Genomic DNA, 22403 nt, shown 5'->3' with positions numbered 1-22403 from the left:
CAGTGTGATCTTCATCACTCTGTCTCTAACACCATCCTCCTCCTCCTCCTCTCTCTCTCAGAGCATGCTGGGTAATCCTCACTCAGCAGCTTTATAAACCTCTTCAGATGATTCTTCACCACAGAGATCACTCTCTGCTTCAGCTCCTGATTAAAATAGAAATATTAACACAGAGTCTGTCAGACAGTGCAGTGTGAGCTGAGGGGTGGAAGTGATAATGATTTATATTTTATTATTCTAAGAAAATCCAGAATCACTTTCAATCACCAAACTCTACATCACTCTCCATCATAACACTGCTACAGTGAATAAACAGTAGCCTTTATTACTGTCCTATAATAACAACACTGGAACACACACCTCCAGTGTTTTACACACACACACCTTGAATATTGACTCCATATTCTTCCTGGTCCTGTCAGGAGTCTTCTTCTGGACTCTGTTTAGAATCAGAACACAGATTGAATAATGTGGAGAACCTGATCAATACATTACATCGTCAGATATTACTAATTATTCAGACTGTTCTGGATCCATATTCAGTAGGAAATCCTAGATATATAATGAAGGCTCCACTGCCGTTATAACACACAGAGTTCAGCTGCACAGATCAGCAGGTTCTAGTCTTCACACAAAGAGGCGCTGTTACTGCAGCTTTTCATTCCAATAAAGCAGAAACACACCTGATTGCACTCCTTCATCAGTTCATCTTCAAACAGTGGATCATGTGCGCTCCTGTTTCTGAAAATCTCATCTTAATCTCATCTGTTTAGTTCTCATCAGATCTTCAGTTAGGACTGAACTGAGGACAATAGCTATTACAGAATAAGAGTCCCTGTGTTTATGATCTTATCCTAGTGTTACAGAAGAATCAGAACTGGACAAAACGTCCTCAGCTCTGTCCGACACGTGCACTTCAGTTTCATTTAATAGATCTTTAACTGATTCTTAGTTAAACACAGACTGAACATCTACAAAGCTATGGACTGTCTTTCTCCACTGTGTCCTCTCACGCTCTTAGAGCAAGAGAAGTTCTAACCTTCTTTATCTGTTCATTTATCACTCATCAGTGTTTTACTGAAGGACAGTAACTCACTCTGGATCAGAGGGGACAGCTCCACTGCTGAAATCAGCAGGTTTCCCCATGGACATGTCACTCTTCATAGATACACAGCTGGGTGCTCCTCCCCCAGTGCTGACTTTAGGAGGGTCCTCCATGGTCTGGTCAATCTTTACAGACACACAGCTGAACACTGGAGAATCTGCTCTCTGGGTTTCAGTCCTGTGGATATTAAACAGAGTGAACAGGACAGTAGACTGTGTAAGAGAACACAGGAAGGGATACTATACGTATTCAGACCCAGTGGTGTGTACAGACTCTGGTAGGAGTTCAGGGAGAGAGGGGGGAGTGGTCAGATTACACCTGTGTAAAATAGACTGACCGTTACTGAGAGCTGTAGGTGTGAGAGAACAGTAGAAATCCCATGGATACGACATGTTATCAGGGAGCATTCAAAGCAGATAAGACCACCATCTCTGGAGTTAATACCTGACTGGTTTACACAACACACACACACACACTCACCTTCCCCAGGAGACACAGATAAAAACACACCTACAACAACTCTCTGTGGTTATTGTCTGCACTGCTGTTTGTGTCGATCCACAATAAAAAATAATGTAGAAATGTCTTTGGGTGGTGGATGTGAAGACGTGGTCAGCACGGTCTCTACACACTGCAGAGGGAGCTGGAGATCAGTAGAACAGCACACACCTGAGACTACGCTCCACCTTAAATGGTTCAGAAGAATCAGACGAGCAGCAGTAGTTTAATAACGGGTCAGTTATCTGTCTTTCACTTTATCGTTTGGTTGTGAGGTGACTCTTCTTCATTATAGAGTGGAGATTCAGGGGTTGTGTTTGTAACTCTCACTCTGGTGCCAGTTTGACATTTTATTCCACCTTACATGTGTCGGTTCACCAGTCTTATTGGCATTATTCGCCAGGTAGAATTCTTCCAGGGGGCAGCCTTGGCCTAATGGTTAGAGACCAGGCTTGATACCGGACGGTTACCGGTTCCCAGGACCGGCAGGAAGATCCACGGCTGAAGTGCCCTTGAGCAAGTCACTGAACCCACAACTGCTCCCTGGGTGCCGGGGATGGCTGCCTGCTGCTCTGGCTGTGGTTTCACAGTGCACTGGTGTGTGTGTGTGTGTGTGTGTGTTCACTGCCACAGATGGGTTAAATGCAGAAAACACATTTCATTGTATGATAATAATTCTACAATGACACATTTAATAATAATAATAATAACAATAATATCACAGGATAGGATCACAGGAGCTCCACTCCGTACTGGGCACTTCTCAAGGAGAATACACTGCTTTATCAATGCTGTGAGAGGCAGCAGTGTTCAAGCTTTGACTGTTTCCTTATTCTATGACCACACACCGCACATTTTAGGACAAAGTACAGTAAATATCCCACATAGAGCTCCTTTAAAGAGTCAATCAGTGGATCTCTACGTGATTTAAGCCCCTCCCACAGAGCGGTACTGTAACAGTGCTGAGAAACCCGGGCTCAGCTCGGTGTAAGAGCTCTGTACCGAACCGTGACTGTGTGGAAAAGACACAGATACGTTACGACTCAGATCTGAACCGAGAATTTGGCCTGGAATCGATAGATAGATAGACAGATAGATAGATAGATAGATAGATAGATAGATGGAATAATAATTACTCGTATTGAATAAGAATTGACTGATGTACAAAAGAATGTTTCAGTCTAAACTTATTAAACAGTGGAACACTGTATCATCGTCCAGATGGAAGAAGGACATATTCACTGTTCAAAACATGATTAGTGTCAGAAATTATGTTTTTTGCCAGCCGCATTGTGTGCTTATAATAAGCGGCCTCATCCAGGCTTTCTAGAGACTGACCCACAATTTTGAATAGATTTTGATCAAGTGTTTCAATCCAGACCTTACAGAAGTAGATAAAGAGCTGTACCACAGAGCATTATCATACTGCAGAACACTCAGAAAGTCACATCCTGGCCCAGTCCTGTCTGTTTTCCCCACCCTGTGCTCATGTAGCACATGGCCCTGTTTGTTGTTGTTCCTGTCTCCGCCCTTGTTCTGCCCTAGCCCCACCTTAGTCCTGCCTCTGTCTCATTATTGTCTCCAGGTGTTCCTCGTTTGTCTTGTCCTTATATACCCATGTGGTTTGAGTGCTCCTTCGTCTGGTGTTGTGTGCGTAGATGTGTGTTAACTCTGTTTTTGTGTCTCACATGTCTACCCTGGTTCATGGCTGTCTATTGTCTGTCTTTGGTTAATTCATAGTTTAGTCTTGACTAGTTTCCATGTATCTACCCATGTTTGTGTCTGTGTTAATTCTGTCTGTGTTAATAAAATTCCTTGTGTTTACGTCCGTCTCCTCGTCCTCTCTGTGCAGCCGAGACACAGAATAACTGCAGTATAAAACTGTTAGGGGCGAGGGGTGCGGACTGACGGAGGGCGGACGCAAATGCTTAGAACACAGACTTTATTAACAAGAACTTAACGAAACAAACAACATGACTGGGGCATGAAACGAGCAAGGGAAATGAGCAAGAGAAACGAGCAACACTACGAAGAACACGAAGAACAAATGAACCATACGAAGAACACAAAGAATAATGAACGCGAAACAAGGAACAGGGTAAAGCGTACAAAGAACACGAAGCACAGTGAACGCGAAACAAGGAACAATGAACGACACCAGGAAGTGAGGGAAGAGGACCTAAATACACCAACAAACGAGAAACAGCTGAAACGGATAACAAGGGAAAAGACGAGGAGGCGGAACAAAGGCGGGGCATGAACATAAACAAAACAAAGCCATGTGCGAGAACAGGAAAACAGACGAGACGAGACGAGAGCGTGACAAATGCCCCCTCCTGAATGCGCAACTCCCGGGGCGCGTAACCTAGACCCCCCAGAAGCTGGCGCAGGAGAGAGCACGGAAAACAAGGCAGGAAACCAACAAGAGACAGAACTCAGGACAAGACAGGAACAGACACAGGAAATGAAGCTGGGGACAAGGGACTAGACAGTAACAGACACTGGACAGAACTAGAAACAGGAGACGCAACTTGTGACAAGACAGGGTGCTGGACCTCAGACTGAATGGGAGGGATCACATGAGACTGGACGGGGTGCTTGACATTGGACAAGACACTGGAAGGGAACAAGGACCGGACGGGAGACAGAACAGATGACGGGACTGAGTGCTGGGAATGGACAGGAGACAGGACAGAGGTTTGAAACGGGGACTGAGGCAACACAGGAGCAGAGACAGGGGACTGAAACAGAGACTGGACAGGTGCTGAGACTGAGGACGGATACTGGAAGTGAACAGGGGCTGGACATGAGACAGGACAGAGGGTTTACGTGGTGACTGGACAGGGCTAACAGGGGACTGGACAGGACTAGGCAGGGGAACAGGTACCAAGACGTTTACAGGAATGGACATGAACACCGTGACAGAGACAGAAATTGAAACCAATGCAGACAAGGGTACAGGGACAAGCACAGAGACAGGAATCAGGACAGGGACAGACAGCGGAACTAAAACAACATGGGGGTGCCCAGGGCTGGCAAATGTCTGTGGAAATGTCTGAGGGACCAGCCTGGGCACAGTTCTGGGGATCGGCCCCAAATTCCTTGGGGCCGTCCCATAGACACGACCTTGAGTGGCCGGGGCCACAGTCACGGGGGCGGAAACGGCCGTAGCCACAGTCACGGGGGCAGAAACGGCCGTAGAAGCCGCCTTCACTGGGGCTGGAGCGGCTGTGGTAGCCGCCTTCTCTGGGGCTGGAGCGGCTGAGGAAGTCGCCTTCTCTGGGGCTGGAGCGGCTGTGGGAGCCGCGTTCACGGGGACAGGAGCGGCTGTGGAAGCCGCGTTCACGAGGACAGGAGCGGCTGTGGAAGCCGCGTTCACGATGACAGGAGCGGCTGTGGAAGCCGCGTTCACGAGGACAGGAGCGGCTGTGGAAGCCGCGTTCACGAGGACAGGAGCGGCTGTGGAAGCCGCGTTCACGAGGACAGGAGCGGCTGGCTGCGCCGCGTTCACGAGGACAGTAGCGGCTGGCTGCGCCGCGTTCACGAGGAGAGGAGCGGCTGGCTGCGCCGCTTTCACGAGGAGAGGAGCGGCTGGCTGCGCCGCTTTCAAGCGGACCTCCAAACTTGCCAAGATTTCAAGCATCTCTTGGAGGTCAGGAGGGAGTGAAGAGAGGTGCTTGGGAGCTGGGGCCCTTGCGACGACGTCCATGGGAACAGGAAGCCCTGCAGCGACGCCGTCCATGGAGGCAGGAGGCCCTGCTGCGACGCCGTCCACGGAGGCAGGAGGCCCTGCAGCGACGACGTCCACGGAGGCAGGAGGCCCTGCAGCGACGACGTCCACGGAGGCAGGAGGCCCTGCAGCGACGACGTCCACGGAGGCAGGAGGCCCTGCAGCGACGACGTCCACGGAGGCAGGGGGCCCTGCAGCGACGACGTCCACGGAGGCAGGGGGCCCTGCAGCGACGACGTCCACGGAGGCAGGGGCTTGTGCTGCTCGCCGGGCTTGTGCTGGAGCTTTAGAGGGTTTAGGGGGCTTGACGGGCGCACTCTTGAGATCCCCTAGAGGTGCGCCCCTGTTAGCCTCACCTCTGTAGCTCTGAGGTTGGAGGCTAACAGCCCCTACCCTTAACGCCCCCCCAAAAATTTCCAAGGATCTGAGGGGGTAATCCACCGGCGAGGGGGAGACTCCAGTACGCTTTCTTCACCGACTCCTTCGACTCGCACTGGCGCATTTACTCGATTCACGAGTCGACTCCTCCGGTAGAGGATATGGAACTGCGCCAGGCATGAGCTGGAGCCGGCTACTCCACTCCACCGCCCTTTCAAACAAAGTCTTTGCTCTAGCTGCGTCCTGAAGTGGGTCGTTCATTCTGTTAGGGGCGAGGGGTGCGGACTGACGGAGGGCGGACGCAAACGCTTAGAACACAGACTTTATTAACAAGAACTTAACGAAACAAACAACACGACTGGGGCATGAAACGAGCAAGGGAAATGAGCAAGAGAAACGAGCAACACTACGAAGAACAAATGAACCATACGAAGAACACGAAGAATAATGAACGCGAAACAAGGAACACGAAGAACAACACGGCTTCAACATGGCACACGAAACAAGGAACAGGGTAAAGCGTACAAAGAACACGAAGCACAGTGAACGCGAAACAAGGAACAATGAACGACACCAGAAAGTGAGGGAAGGGGACCTAAATACACCAACAAACGAGAAACAGCTGAAACGGATAACAAGGGAAAAGACGAGGAGGCGGAACAAAGGCGGGGCATGAACATAAACAAAACAAGAAAACAGGAAAACAGACGAGACGAGAGCGTGACAAAAACAGTAGGAGTATCTGCTGAGTAGCTCCAAAAGAGCGGAGATGACAAAGAAAATAAATTCTCTTTTTAATTTTTTAGATGTGTTCAATATGATGTCTCCATGATAGAGTGGCATCAATCATTACGCCAAGATATTTATAAGACTGCACCTGTTTAATCACTTCATCATTGATAATGGTGGGATTTGCAACTATTGATTCTGGGTCAAACAGAATTTCTTCTGTTTTCTTTGTGTTCATGTCTAGAGCATTATTTTGCTCCATGTGACCACCTTATTAACCCCCTGTTGGTGCAGCTCAGGGCTGTCCATGTCATTTAATAGTGTTAACAAGACAGTATCATCTGAGTATTTTAAAACATACTGATTATATGAAGTTGAACGGCCATCATCTGTGTATAAAGAAAAAAGCAAAGAAGAACTCACACAGCCCTGAGGTGCACCAACACTGGTGAAAATGGCAGAAGAAAGAGTCCTCTTCACTTTAACCAGCTGGACTCTATTTGTGTCATGCCCTCGTCCTGTCATGTCTGTTTTACCTGCCATGTGCTCTCTTAGCACATGACTCTGTTGTTGTCAATGTCTCCACCCTAGTCCCGCCTCCTCGTCTGTGTCTCATTTGTTACCCTGCCCTCTCATTGTCTATGTCTGGTATTTAAGTTCCCTTGTGTCTCTCCCGTTTGTCGGTCAGTTGTCCCTTGTGTCTCTCACGTTTGTCAGTCATTAGTCCTAGTCGTGTTTCCGTGTCTTGTTGCTTAGTCCGTGTGTGCCTTCGTCAGTACCCGCGATTCTGACAGAATGTCCGACCTTCTAAAGGACGCAGCTAACACGGCCATGTCACCGGACAAAGCCAAATTAAAATAGCAGAGGACTTACTGACTATGAGGGTGGGTAATCACCCTGCTATTTTGCTGTCCTTCCTGGGAGTGCCTGCGGAATTTGAAGGAGGTCCCAACTGTAAGGAATTTATACTGCAGTGCAAAGAGTACTTTGAATATTTGACCTGTCCTACTCCTCCGGACTTTATCCAAGTCATGTTTGTTAAATCTCTCCTTAGAGGAGAGGCATTACGGTGGGCAGAAAATTTAATTAAGGAAAAGGCCCAGGATCTTACCGTGGAGATTTTTTTTGGACTCTTAGAGGTAGTACACATATATGACTTTTGGACAAAAGCCCATTCAAATATATTGCCATTGGACGCATATAGCTACAGTTGGATTGTATTCCGATTTGGGATCCCAATTGCCACTTAAGAGAATGACTCGCCAGACACTGAGTGGTAACTCTTCTCGATTCTTTACCACGGGCAATATACAGGTTTTGGACGGCACTAGAGGCGCCGTCGCACCATCTACATGTTCAGAAAGTCGAGCCCTTCCCTTTATGATGCGTCTCTTGGCTCTGATTGGCTTTCTGAATGGAAAAACCTACACCATCCACATTCCAATATATTCAACAGGATCATATATATTGCAAGTGGGATGCGTTCAACTTTGACCTCTCTACAGTCCAGCCCAAAGCTTGGGGGAGGGTCCAAGCGTCCAGAAGTAGCCTAAAAGGTCCAAATCACAACATGGCTTTCCCCCTTATTATGTCATTTCATATTAAAATTTCTTTTTTTTTACAAAATAACGTTTGATGTCCCATTTGGAGCATATGGCATCCCAATTCACATATACTGCCCATGAAAACATATGGAATTTGATAAAAAAAATTTATGTATTGTCAACATCCCAATTCCAATATATTTGACTTGCACTTGGTATATTGCAATTGGACACTTGTTCATTTATATTGCATGGGATGTTTGTCCAATTACCATATATGCATATAATTGTGTTGTGTCAAATATATTGGAAATGGGATGCTTGTCCAATAACCATATATCCAGATGGTGCCAAATATATTGCAAGTGGGATGCTTGTCCAATTACCATATATCCTGATGGTGTCAAATATATGCATGTTGTGAACACCCCTTAGAAGGGTCTGATTGACACACAAATTAAAATGTTTATCATGGACACGCCATGAGTGTGCCCCAGTGTGTGCAATGGGGAAAGCCTAGGGTGTTGTTTTCTATAAAAATAGCCCTAAAACTGTTCCTTTGTCTTGCACACACATTTGAATAAAAACAGAGGCCTGAGTGACTGTTGGAGAACATTTTTCAGGAATAAATTTGCTGATTTTTTTTCCATACTAAGCAAGGTCACAGTGAGCTGGCCCTTCGATATGTTCTTTGAGGGTCCCAGATGAGCCAGCAGTAGATGGCGCGAAGTCGGCAGACCCCCACAAACCCAGTTTCATGACATCCCACTTCCAATATATTCCCATTCAAAGGTCATCTATGGGAATTGGACACCCCTTAGAAGGGTCAGATTCACCCCGAATTGCAATATGTTTATGATGGACACTCCATTAGATGGTGTGTGAAGTTTCGTGAGCCTAGGGTGTTGTTTTCTATGAAAAATCCCTAAAAAGATTTAATTGTTCTGTGCACACATTTGAATGGTGACAGAGGCCTAACTGACAGATGGAGCGTAATTTTCCGGAATAAATTTGCTGAATTTTTTCCATACTAGGCAAGGTTACAGTGACCTGGCACTTTGATATGTTGTTCAGGGGTCTCAGATGGGCCAGCAGTCGACGCCACGAATGCGGCAGACCTCCACAAACCCAGTTTCATGACATCCCACTTCCAATATATTCCCATTCAAAGGTCATATATGGCAATTGGACACCCCTTAGAAGGGTCCGATTGACCCCAAACTGTAATATGTTTATGATGGACACTCCATGAGATGGTGGTAAGCCTAGGGTGTTGTTTTCTATGAAAAATCCCTAAAAAGATTTAATTTTTCTGTGCACACATTTGAATGGGGAAAGAGGCCTAACTGACAGATGGAGCGGAATTTTCCAGAATAAATTTTCTAATTTTTTTTTTCCATACTAGGCAAGGCCACAGTGACCTGGCCCTTCGATATGTTGTTCAGGGGTCCCAGATGGGCCGGCATTCGACGCCGCGAAGTCGGCAGACCCCCACAAACCCAGTTTCATGACATCCCACTTCCAATATATTCCCATTCAAAGGTCATATATAGCAATTGGACACCCCTTAGAAAGGTCAGAATGACCCCAAACTGTAATATGTTTATGATGGACACTCCATGAGATGGTGTGTGCAGTTCCGTAAGCCTAGGTTTAAATCCTTAAAAAGATTTCATTGCCCTGTGCGCACTTTTGAATTGGGACAGAGGCCTAACTGACAAGTCAGAGGGGATTTTTCTATAGATAGTGCTTATGTCACATATATTACAAGTGGGATCCCAATTCAGATATATAATGCTTATGTCACATTTATTACAAGTGGTATCCCAATTCAGATATATAGTGCTTATGTCACAAATATTACAAGTGGGATCCCAATTCAGATATATAGTGCTTATGTCACATATATTACAAGTGGGATCCCAATTCAGATATATCGTGACACATATATTACAAGTGGGATCCCAATTCAGATATATAGCGCTTATGTCACATTTATTACACGTGGTATCCCAATTCAGATATATAGTGCTCATGTCACATATATTACAAGTGGGATCCCAATTCAGATATATAGTGCTTATGTCACACACACACAATCTTTCTCTCTCACACACACACACAGAAACACTTCTGACACACAGAAACGCGTGCTTATATGATTGTTTGCCTCGCGATTTCTCTCACAATCTCTTTTTCTCTCGCGATATCTCTAGTGATCACTCCCACTGACAGGTACATGTGCGTATGCCGTAGTTTACTTCGCGATCTCTCCCGTGATGTCTTTTTCTTTCTCGATCTCTCTAGTGATCACTCCCTCTGACACGTGGTACACGTGCGTATGCCGTTGTTTACCTCACAATCTCTTTTTCTCTCGCGATCTCTCTAGTGATAATTCCCACTGACAGGTACACGTGCGTATGCCATTGTATACCTCGCGATCTCTCGCGATGTCTTTTTCTCTTGCGATCTCTCTAGTGATCATTCCCACTGACATGTACACGTGCGTATGCCGTTGTTTGCTTAGCGATCTCTCCCGTGATGTCTTTTTCTCTCGCGATCTCTCTAATGATCACTCCCTCTGACAGGTACACGTGCGTATGCCGTTGTTTACCTCACAATCTCTTTTTCTCTCGTGATCTCTCTAGTGATCTCTCTCACTGACAGGTACACGTGCGTATGCCATTGTTTACCTCGCGATCTCTCGCGATGTCTTTTTCTCTTGCGATCTCTCTAGTGACCACTCCCACTGACATGTACACGTGTGTATGCCGTTGTTTACCTCGCAATCTCTCTCTAGCTATCTCTTTTTCTCTCGCGATCTCTCTAGTGATCACTCCCACTGACAGTTACACGTGCATATGCCGTTGTTTACCTCGCGATCTCTTTTTCTATTGCGATCTCTCTAGTTATCACTCCCACTGACATGTACACGTGTGTATGCCTAGTTTACCTCGCGATCTCTCTCTGACACACGTGCGGTTGTTTACCTCGTGGTGCATTCTGGGAAGTTGCATACATTATCTTACTCAGGAATAGTTGTTTTTAAAGGTCAACATATTAAAAACAGAAGCCCCTAGAAACAGGCAGTTTTCTGCATTGGTAACTTCTGCATATTAAGAATGTTCTCAGAACATTCTGTTCACAGAATGGTGTAGGGTTCATTGAGCCATCATCAAATCAGAAAGGGGGGAGTGCTTACAAGTGAGTGTCTTCCTGATCCTAAAGGTAAGGAAATAACTTACTATTTGTATGCAAGCCCTTGAGTGCCAAAGCAGTAGAAGCTTGGTAACTTTCTGAAAATTCCTTCGGAATCATAAGAAAGGTATCCGCTGCCTTGGACCTCAGCCCAAGGCCACCAGGAGGTGAAGAATTATATACTTGAGCACTCTCTGGCCCTTGGTGTAACATACCTAGCAACGGGTAGGTGGGGTGCAGGCTGTAGAGGTCCATTTTGGGCTTCTATGACCTAGGTCCAGCTTTGCTGGAGTAGGCCCCAGTGCTAAAGCTGCTGGAAACCTTGCGGTGTTAACAAAAAGCATGCTTGGGGCACAGACTCCGGTCCCAGGTGCACTGGGAGGCAGTGATCTGTTCGCGGCTGTCCCTGGGTTACTGACCTCTTGAGTTTGTCTCTGGTATTCCTTACCAGAGTAGGCCCCCACCTATAGGAACCTAAGCTGCCTGGAAACCTTGCGGTGTTAACAGAAGGCATGCTTAGGAGACGGGCCCAGGTTCTGGGGACACTGGGAGGCAGTGATCCATTCACGGCTGGCCCTGGGCTCCTAGTCTCTGGTGTCTGGCACTAGTCGCTATGGGCCTCCGTTACAGGAACCTAAGCTGCCTGGAAACCTTGTGGTGTTAACAGAAGGCATGCTTAGGAGACAGACTCAGGTTCTGGGGACACTGGGAGGCAGCGATCCGTTCGCGGCTGGCCCTGGGCTCCTAGTCTCTGGTGTCTGCCACTAGTCGCTATGGGCCTGCTTAGTGTGTTATCTTTTTTTTTTTTTTTAGTTTGTTTCTAATGTCTTTCTTTTTTTACTCTTTCTGATTCAGGTTCTTCCACAGAAGGGATGGCTATTGAAGAGTGCCCAATTTTTCTGCAAATACCTGTCTTTTGTTGGTCAGGACCTCAGAGTCAGCCATGGTGTGCTAAATAAAGACGAGAGATGTCTACTTTTAAAGTTGGTGTCAGGGAGGGTGGACATCAGGGTTGGCACGTGCCCTGTGGCAGGATGTGAGCAGAAGACGTCCCAGCTCGACCGCCACCTGCAATCACACCATGAGCTCTCTAATGATAAGAAAAAGAAGCTCGTGGCTGAGGTAAAAAAAAAAATACTGGAAAAATTGGCTGAGCTGAGGGCATCCAATCCTGCTGTGCCAATGATGTCCGACCTAGACATAATAGAACAGGAGAGGCAGGAAGAAATTGCAGATGCCTGCCTCGGTGCTGCTGCTGAAGATTCTGCATATGTTGAGGAGGATGAAGAGGAGGCCTGTCAGAATCCCTCTTGCCAAAGAAAGGCAGGGGCACTGAAAATATTGGAAAAAAAGTTAAGTGACGTTTCAGAGGAAATTGTAGCCTTAACGGGGCAAGTGAACCTTTTAAGGTGTCAGAACAGGCTCCTGCACAGGCGCCTAGCCAAAAGGCAAATTCTATTATGGAGTAAAGGTCGCAGTGCTCCTCAGAAGCAGGAACGAGCCTGATGTAAGTTGGCATGACCCACACTGTCACAATGCCAGACAACTTGCCTACTCTAACCCAATGTCTGTTATGTCTAATGATTTCTTATGACTTTTTCCCCAGCTTGAAGTTTCGCAGACAGAAGCTGCAGAAGAAATTCCACTGACAGATCCAGTTAATGTGCCTTTCTTGGATCACGTCCCCCAAATTAGTAAGTATATATGAGAGAAGGAGAAAAGAGTGGCAATGTGAGATTCAGATGTAGATTCTTGTCATGTTTAACCTGTGGATTATTCTATGCATTCCTTCTTTATATGAACTGTTGGAAAACTTCCATTATCATAAAGAGGGGCCGGATCCAACAGAAAAGTTAAGAAACAACGTCAAGAGCAAGGTTTACAGGATACAGCGTTTTCTGAGTTTTATGGCAGAAGGGCAGACACATCTTTCAACGTTTGAATTCCTGGACAACTCAGCTAAACTAAGAGAGTATGTGACCATTTTTGCTATTTACACACTAATGTTAGTTGATGTGTGAAAATTCTGTATAAGTGACTGGTGTTTGTATTTTTGTTTTTTTATTCCTGTGCTTTGCAGATGGCTAAGCAGCCTGGCAAGGCAGAAGGTGGTGGCAAGCACACAGTTCATGTACATGAAAAATGTTACAGAGTTCCTAGCCTACATAAAAGAAACCCCTCCTCCCACGTGCCGCCTCAAAAGAGTCACCCTGATCAATCTCACAAGGGAGATGAAGGGTATTGTGAAAAATCAGAGACGGTCCGTCGTGGTCCACCAGATGAGGGTAAAGACCCAAAAAGACTCTACAGTCATATCCAAGGCTACACTGTTAAAGTGTAGAGAAGAATCTAGAAAGGAAATCCCACAAATTCTTGGTAATGATGCTTCAATATTTATTTAGCCTAATGCACTTTTCCACACTGATGATGCAAATTTTCTTTTTTTTTTTTTTTTTTGCTCTTTTTGTTCACAGAGATTCTTAAGGAGAAATGATCCATAAAACTGCAAAGGTTGTTTTATGGGTATTTTGTGGCCTACCTGTCCTGTATTTATGGACACAGGACAGGGGTCAACCAGAACCTGAAAGTGGAGGAGGTGGCACTTGCAAAACCTGATCCAAACAAAGAAGTGTACCTCATTAATGTAAGCATTTTCTTTAATTTCCTACCATCGTCATTACTTCCTCAGCACTTCTCTTATGTGTTGTTTATTTGTTCTTTATCAGTCGCACAAAACAAATAAGGCTTTCGGTGTCGCCCAGCTCCTCCTCACAGCTGAAGAATACAGGTGGATGATGGAATACATAAAAATCAGACAGGTTTATGGGACATTGCCCTTCAAAATACTTTTTTTGCACCTCCACAACAAACACCTGCAAAAATCTTAATCAGAATATGCAAGTGGCTTGGGCGATGATGAAGCTTCCAGGCAAGCTGAACCGCCATTGCCACCTATGTAAGTGATGCATTGTGTGAACAGGACTATCATATCACCACCTTTTTTTTTCTTTTCTCACCTAATGACCTGATATATTATCTTTTACAGGCTAGGACTACCCTGTGAGTTCAGAAATGATCGAAAGTCTCACAATTTATGTGTCACGACGTCTCCACTGCAGACAAGTTTTATGTCCTGAATCTGAACATCCAAGAGGCTGCTGAACGGAGAACACTCTTTGAAGGCATCGCACAGGGTCCTGAAGTGGAGGTGGAGCCACCTGTGTTGGGGGAACCAGCCGGGAAACAAACAGGAAAAAGAAAACAAAAAGGTTCTCAACGCAGAAAATCCAGAAAGAGACAGAAACGGGAAGAGGAGGAGGAGGAGACAACCAGTTAAGATGAATCAGAGATTACGTACACGGAGATCATGCTTTGAAGGCCTCGCACAGGGTCCTGAAGTGGAGGTGGAGCCACCTGTGTTGGGGGAACCAGCCGGGAAACAAACGGGAAAAAGAAAACAAAAAGGTTCTCAACGCAGAAAATCAAGAAAGAGACAGAAACGGTAAGAGGAGGAGGAGGAGACAACCAGTGAAGATGAATCAAAGATTAACTACATAGAAATACATCTGAAGAGGTATGTTATACTGTGGTGCGCTACTTGTAAAAATATGAAAACCTAATTCTACACACGGTCTCATAACAGTTTTTTTTTTTTTTCCCCTAGGAAATGACAAGCTGTGAGGAGGATCTAGAGGCAGAGGAGGAGGTGGAGCAGCAGGCAGAAAAAGAGGAGGAGGAGCAGCAGGAAAAAGGAAGGAAAAGGCCCCAAAGGAAAAATGTCCCTTGTGTCATTCTACAAAAGATTTCACCACTGAAATTATCCGGCACATCACCAAGTAGGCTCGGTCTGCGCAACATTGCCCAACAAAAATCAAAGAATGAACGAATTAGGAAGGCTGTGAAGGGGGCCCTAAACTATTAATTTTATATGTAGTTTTAAATTATTCTTCATGTTTTTGTATTTTACAAGTTTAATTGATGTTTGCTGTGTGTTTGTTTTAATAGTGTTTGTATTTTCAAAATTCAATTGATGTTTGCTGTTTGTTTTTCAAGTTCTGCCAATTTTAAATAAAGTTTTCCTGTTTCACTTGTTTTACTGATGTCAGTGTGTATTTTTTTTTACTGATCCCAATCCACATATATTTGACAAATGTACTATATATGTGGATTGGGATCCCAATTGCAATATATTTGACACAAGTGTTATATATGGGAATTGGGATCCCAATCCACATATATTTGACACAAGTACTATATATTGCAATTGGGATCCCAATTCCCATATATATAGCACTTGTGTCAAATATATTGCAATTGGGATCCCAATACCCATATATATAGCACTTGTGTCAAATATATTGCAATTGGGATCCCAATCCACATATATAGTACTTTTGTCAAATATATGTGGATTGGGATCCCAATTCACATATATAGTCCATCCATCCATTATCTGTAACCGCTTATCCAATTTAGGGTCGCGGGGGGTCCAGAGCCTACCTGGAATCATCGGGCGCAAGGCGGGAATACACCCTGGAGGGGACGCCAGTCCTTCACAGGGCAACACAGACACACACACATTCACTCACTCACACCTACGGACACTTTCGAGTCGCCAATCCACCTGCAACGTGTGTTTTTTTTTGGGATTGTGGGAGGAAACTGGAGCACCCGGAGGAAACCCACGCGGACACGGGGAGAACACACCAACTCCTCACAGACAGTCACCCGGAGCTGGAATCGAACCCACAACCTCCAGGCCCCTGGAGCTGTGTGGCTGCGCCACCGTGCCGCCCCCACATATATAGTAGTTGTGTCAAATATATTACAATTGGGATCCCAATTCACATATATAGTAGTCGTGTCAAATATATTGCAATTGGGATCCCAATTCACATATATATGACTTGTGTCAAATATATTGCAATTGGGATTCCAATTCAAATATATATGACTTGTGTCAAATATATTGCAATTCGGATCCCAGTTCACATATATAGTAGTTGTGTCAAATATATTGCAATTGGGATCCCAATTCACATATATAAGACTTGTGTCAAATATATTGCAATTGGGATTCCAATTCACATATACATGACTTGTGTCAAATATATTGCAATTGGGATCCCAATTCACATATATATGACTTGTGTCAAATATATTGCAATTGGGATCCCAATTCACATATATATGACTTGTGTCAAATATATTGCAATTGAGATGGTTAAAGTAAAGACTTATAAATTTTGGGAAAACATTTTATATGGTTAAAAAAATACATGTTTCCATACAGCCCAAGTCCCTCTGATCCTTTTTCTGTAATTAGAAGTCTAGAATTCCACTGATCAAAACCCATGTTTTTTGACTGGAATATATTGGAAGTTGGATTATCAGATCTTGGCTTAGGAGTGAAATATCTTCAAAGTAAGGCCAGTTTCCTCTAAGTCTGAGTGTCATCAACTCAGGTTGTGAGTTTGGAGATGATTGGAGGAAATACATTTATTCTCTCCAATCTTCTCCAAACTCACACACTGAGTAAGATAGACACAGACTTAGAGAGGAGCATTTGTAAAAACCTCCTATGTTGTTCTGAAGCTGAGATCTGACAATCCTACTTCCAATATATTCAAGTCAAAAAAATATATGGATTTTGGACAGTGGAATTTTACAACTCCAAAGACAGATATGAGATCAGGGAGTCATGGGATATATGGCTAAATGTTTTTTAGGCATTAAAATTATGTTTTCCTAAAAAGTACTCTGATGAAAATATGTAGTGATGGGACACCATCCCACTTCCAACATATTTGACACAATATATATGGTAATTGGACAAGCTTCCCACTTCCAATATATTTGACACATTCAGGATATATGGTAATTGGACAAGCATCCCACTTACAATATCTTTGACACCATCAGGATATATTTAAATTGTACAAGCATCCCACTTACAATATATTTGTCACCATCAGGATATATGAGAATTGGACAACCATCCCACTTCCAATATATTTGACAGCAATTGGACAACCATCCCACTTCCAATATATTTGACACCATCAGGATATATATGGGAATTGGACACCCATCCCATTTCCAATATATTTAACACCCTCAGGATATATGGGAATTGGACAACCATCCCACTTACAATATATTTGACAGCAATTGGACAACCATCCCACTTACAATATATTTGACACCATCAGGATATATATGGGAATTGGACACCCATCCCATTTCCAATATATCTGACACCATCAGGATATATGGGAATTGGACAACCATCCCTCTTCCAATATATCTGACACCATCAGAATATATGGGAATTGGACAACCATCTCACTTCCAAAATATTTGACAGCAATTGGACAACCATCCCTCTTACAATATATTTGACACCATCAGGATATATGGGAATTGGACAACCATCCCTCTTCCAATATATTTGACACCATCAGAATATATGGGAATTGGACAACCATCCCACTTCCAATATATTTGACAGCAATTGGACAACCATCCCATTTGCCATATATTTGACACATTCAGAATATATGGGAATTGGACAACCATCCCACTTCCAGTATATTTGACACCATCAGGATATATTGCAATGGAACAACCATCCCACTTCCTATATATTTGTAACCCAGGAAATATCCCATCCCAATTCCAATATATTTGACATGTATTGGGACGTTCCATGTGCCACCTGGTGGAATGATGCAAAATCGCGGTTAAAAGGCCCAAATTTTGATGATTTGTAGCACCTTCCACGTGAGGATCAGGGGGGCGCGGAACTTCATGGCGTGTTCCCCTGAGTGCCCAGGACTCACTCTCAGGCTCGGCAAAAATTATCTAACGGGCGCCGCGCGCTAGTGCTCACGTGTCTGCTAATGGCCCCCTCAGGTCCGGGGAAATTTTTGGAGGGGGGTTGGGGGTAGGGACTGTTAGCCTCAAACCGTTGGACATGGGAGGTGAGGCTAACAGGGGCGCATCTCCAGTGGAACTATGGTTGAAGAAATCCCACAAGAGTGCGCCCATCAGTCCCCCTAAACCCGCAATAACTCCAGCATGTGTCTGGCGAGCAGCACAAGCTCCTGCCTCTGAGGACGTCGCCGCAGGGCCCCGTTTCCCCGTCACTGAAGTCCCTACTAACTTTCATGAGAAGCTTGAAAGCCTCTATTCACTTCTAGATATTTATCTAGGGCGACACAACCCCGCCGCTCCTGTCCCTGAGAGGGCAGCTTCCACAGCCGTTTCTGTCCCTGAGAAAGTGGCTTCCACAGCCGCTCCTGTCCCCGTGAAGGTGGCGAAACCCAGCCGCTCCTGTCCCCGTGAAGGCGGCAAAACCAGCCGCTTCTGTCTCCGTGAAGGCGGTTTCCACAGCCGCTTCTGTCTCCGAGAAGGCGGTCGCCCAGGCCGCTCGTGCTCCTGAGAAGGTGGCTTCCTCAGCCGCTCCTGCTCCAGCGAAGGCGGCATCCACCACACCTGCTCCAGAGGAAGTAGATTCCTCAGCCACTCATGCTCCTGAGAAGGTGGTTTGCTCAGCCGCACCTGCTCCAGCAAAGGCGGCTTCCTCAGCCGCTCCTGTCCCAGTGAAGGCGACTTCCTCAGCCGCTCCTGTCCCAGTGAGAGCGGCTTCCTCAGCCGCTTCTGCACCCGTGACTGTGGCCCTGGCTGCTTCTGCACCCGTGACTGTGGCCCCGGCCGCTTCTGCACCCGTGACTGTGGCCCCGGCCGCTTCTGCACCCATGACTGTGGCCCCGGCTGCTTCAGTTCATGTCCGTAAATCGGCCCCACAGACTTCTAGGCCGATCCCCAGAACTGTGCCCAGGCTGGTACCTCGGACAGCCCCACAGACTTTTGCCAGTCCTGGGTACCCTCCAGTTGTTTTGGTTCCCCTGTCTGTTCCTGTCCTGGTTCCTGTCTCTGTCCTTGTCCCTGTACCCGTGTCTGCCTTTGTCTCGGTTCCTGTCCTTTTCACTGTGTTCCTGTCTGTCCCCGTGAACGTCCTGGTCCCTGTTCCCCTGCCAAGTCCAGTCCAGTCCCCGTTTCAACCCTCTGTCCTGTCTTCAGTCCAGTTCCCATTTCAACCCTCTGTCCTGCCTCATGTCCAGTCCCAGTTCTCCATTCCGTCACCTGTCCCCTCTCCTGTCCGGTCCCAGCACCCAGCCCCAGTCCAGTCACCTGTTCAGTCACCAGACCAGTTTCCTGCCTCGTACCCTGCCCTGTCTCAAGCTCAGTCCCAGTACCCAGCCTCACTCCTGTCATCTGTCCTGTGCCCCATCCAGTGTCCTGTCCAATGTCAAGCACCCTGTCCTGTCCCCTGTTCAGTCACCTGCTCCTGTCCAGCCTTCTGTCTCTAGTCCCATTCTGTCCCCAGCTTGTCTCAGTTTAATGTGTCTGTTCTGTCTCAATTCCCATCCAATGTGCAACCCCTGTCACCTGTCAAGTCTTGTGTTTCTACTCCTGTCCTGTCTAGTCCATTCCAGTCCTTAGTCCCGTCTCCTGTCCTGTCCCGTGTCCAGTCTCTTGTTTCCAGTCCTGTCACGTCCCCAGCTCCATTTCCTGTGTCTGTTCCTATCTTGTCCTGAGTCCTGTCACCTGTTGGTTAGTTGTCTTGTATTGTTTTCCATGCTCTCTCCTGCGCCAGCTCCTGGGGGGTCTAGGTATGCGCGCCCCAGGAGTTTCGCGTTCAGGAGGGGGCATCTGTCACGCCCTCGTCCTGTCATGTCTGTTTTCCCTGCCCTGTGCTCTCTTAGCACATGGCTCTGTTTGTTGTTGTCTATGTCTCCGCCCTAGTCCCGCCTTTGTTCCGCCTCCTCGTCTGTGTCTCATTTGTTACCCTGCCCTCTCATTATCTGTTCCAGGTGTATCTTGTCTGTGTCTGGTATTTAAGTTCCCTTGTGTCTATCCCGTTTGTTGGTCATTTGTTATATTCCTAGTCATGCTGTCTCTCGTTTTGTTGCCCGTGTCATGTTTTCCCAGTCTGGTCTGTCTTTACTATTATTTGTTCCATTTGTCAAGTTAATCAGTCTAGTTTGTCTATCTCCGCAGTTTTCCATTGTTGTTATTGAGTCTGTCTATCTCCACCGTGGTTTGTCTTTGCTTTTGTTACATCTTGCTAAAATAAACGTCTGTGTTATTAGCGTGTGCGTCCGACATCCATGAATTGTGACAATTTGTAAGAAAAGAGTCGTACCAGTGAATCAAATAAGGGTTCACTCTCAGACGAGACATTTTAAAAAGTAGAATATTGGGCAGTAGTGTGTTAAAGGCTGATGAATAATCTAGAAAGGGTGCTCTCACATACGTATGAGGTTTATCTAGATGTTTAGTAATAATATGAACTAATGTAATGTAACAGCATCTTCCGTGATACACTCTGTTTCATAGGGAAACTGAAATGGATCTAATTTCTCATTAGTACAAGTAGTTTACAGATGTTTGAGCAAAAGTCTCTCTAGAGACTTTAAGATCACAGACGTTAAAGCTATGGGTCTAAAATCTTTGTATTCTTTTGGACATTGAATCTTAGGCAGTGGTTTTATATGTGAAGTTGTCCATGCTGTTGGGACTGTGTGTGTATCAATTGAGAGTTGAAATACTGGTGGCCAAGCTGGTGCCAGCTCTGTTGTGAAGTTTTTAAAATAAAAGGACTACACCTATCTGACCCCTCTGCTTTTTTTGGTGTTAGTGGCTTTAACTATTTTTCTAACTTCATCAACAGTGATCTTAATTCTGTCTGAAGGTTCTAGCTGAATGTTTGTAAGAACTTGATTACATTTCTCAGAGCTATCAGACGAATCGAATCTTGTAAAATAAGTGTTTAAATCATTAGCAAACTTAAAATCGTTATCTGTTACAGTGGGTTTATTAGAGGACAGTGTACCTGTCACTGAGTTCATGTGTCCCACACCTTTTTAGAGTTATTAGTTTTAAATGTGTTTTCTAAACCTTGTCTGTGCTTCTCTTAATTTAATTCTTAGTTCTTTATCCGTCTGTCGAAGTATTACTATGTCTTTATTATTAAAAGCCAGGCTCCTTTTGTTTATAGTTCCTTTAATATCATTGGTTATGTGTCATTTATTATTTGGGTAGATTTTAATTTCTTTTGTAGGAACTAACAGCTGTACACAGAAGTTAATATAATCATTAGTGACAGTTATCCTTTCATTTAAAGAGCAGTCTTGAAACGTGCTCCAATCAGTCATCAATCAAAACATGCTCCAAGCTGTTCCTTATTCTCATCTGTCCAACTTCTTATGACTTTCTTTTCAGGTTTACTTCTCTTAAATCTTGTCTTATACACTGGAATAATATGAATCACATTATGATCTGAACTGGGTGTAGGAGGTCTGCTTTTTGGAATGTAAGCATTCTTAATATTTACAAAACACTTGTCCAGAATGTTGTTTTTCCTGGTTTGATTTTTTACATATTGTTCAAAGCCAGGCAACACACAGAGTCCAGGTGACACTGATTCATGTCTCCAACTACTATTGCTGGAGCATCGGGATGTTTAAGTTGTAGCTCATGAACAAAGTCAGCAATGGTGTTAGCGGCTTTAGCAGCTTTACCGCTGGGAGGAACATATACCACAAAGAGTTAAATACACCCACACTCTCTGGGTGAGTAAAACGGTCTTAAAGTCGTTCCCAGTATTTCCACGTGTGGATCACACTTCTTATATTTCACAGAGTACCGCCCGCACCAAAGATCGTTTGTGTAAACGCATATGCCTCCTCCTCGCGTCTTCCCCGAGTCTGCGTCACTGTTTGATCGTACGAGCGTAAACCCGGAGATTTCAAAACACGAATCAGACATCACCGGCTGTAACCAGCTTTCGGTAAAACGTCAAGACGCTTCGCGGAATTCATTACAGTTCGTGCTATAAGCTCTTATGGTGTCGACTGTGTTGCTCATAGAGCGCAAGATTGTGAGAACAACTGAGGGGAGTGGAACCGGACCTGGATTTAAACGGAAGCCGATGAGACTCGGGCTCGGCGTGGTGTAATCGGCCCGAAACAGCCCGAGTGTTTTTAGACTTCACTGATTTAGACTCACTGTAAATCCCCCCCCCCTCCGTAAAATGGTGAAGGGCTAAATCTACTTTCGCTTTCTCCTCTCTACGTCACCGAGGGTGCGTGTCTCTGTGTGTGTGTGTGTGTGTTTTTAGCCTATTGTGGTAATGTAATGTGTAAATGTGATA

The 22403-nt window shown here is 45.3% G+C and overlaps 1 protein-coding gene and 1 pseudogene across 1 annotated transcript in view; both read right to left on the bottom strand.

Annotated features, from left to right (window-relative positions):
* LOC136694003 (NACHT, LRR and PYD domains-containing protein 3-like) overlaps positions 1 to 5835 on the bottom strand; it is a 30205-nt pseudogene extending 24370 nt beyond the window's left edge.
* Positions 1 to 22403, bottom strand: part of LOC136694071 (zinc finger protein 850-like) — a 196988-nt gene that overhangs the window by 130233 nt on the left and 44352 nt on the right. The window lies entirely within an intron of this gene.

Source organism: Hoplias malabaricus, chromosome 4 (genome assembly GCF_029633855.1).
Source record: "Hoplias malabaricus isolate fHopMal1 chromosome 4, fHopMal1.hap1, whole genome shotgun sequence".
Lineage (NCBI taxonomy): Eukaryota > Metazoa > Chordata > Actinopteri > Characiformes > Erythrinidae > Hoplias > Hoplias malabaricus.
This window is presented reverse-complemented; position numbering and strand designations above follow the sequence as displayed.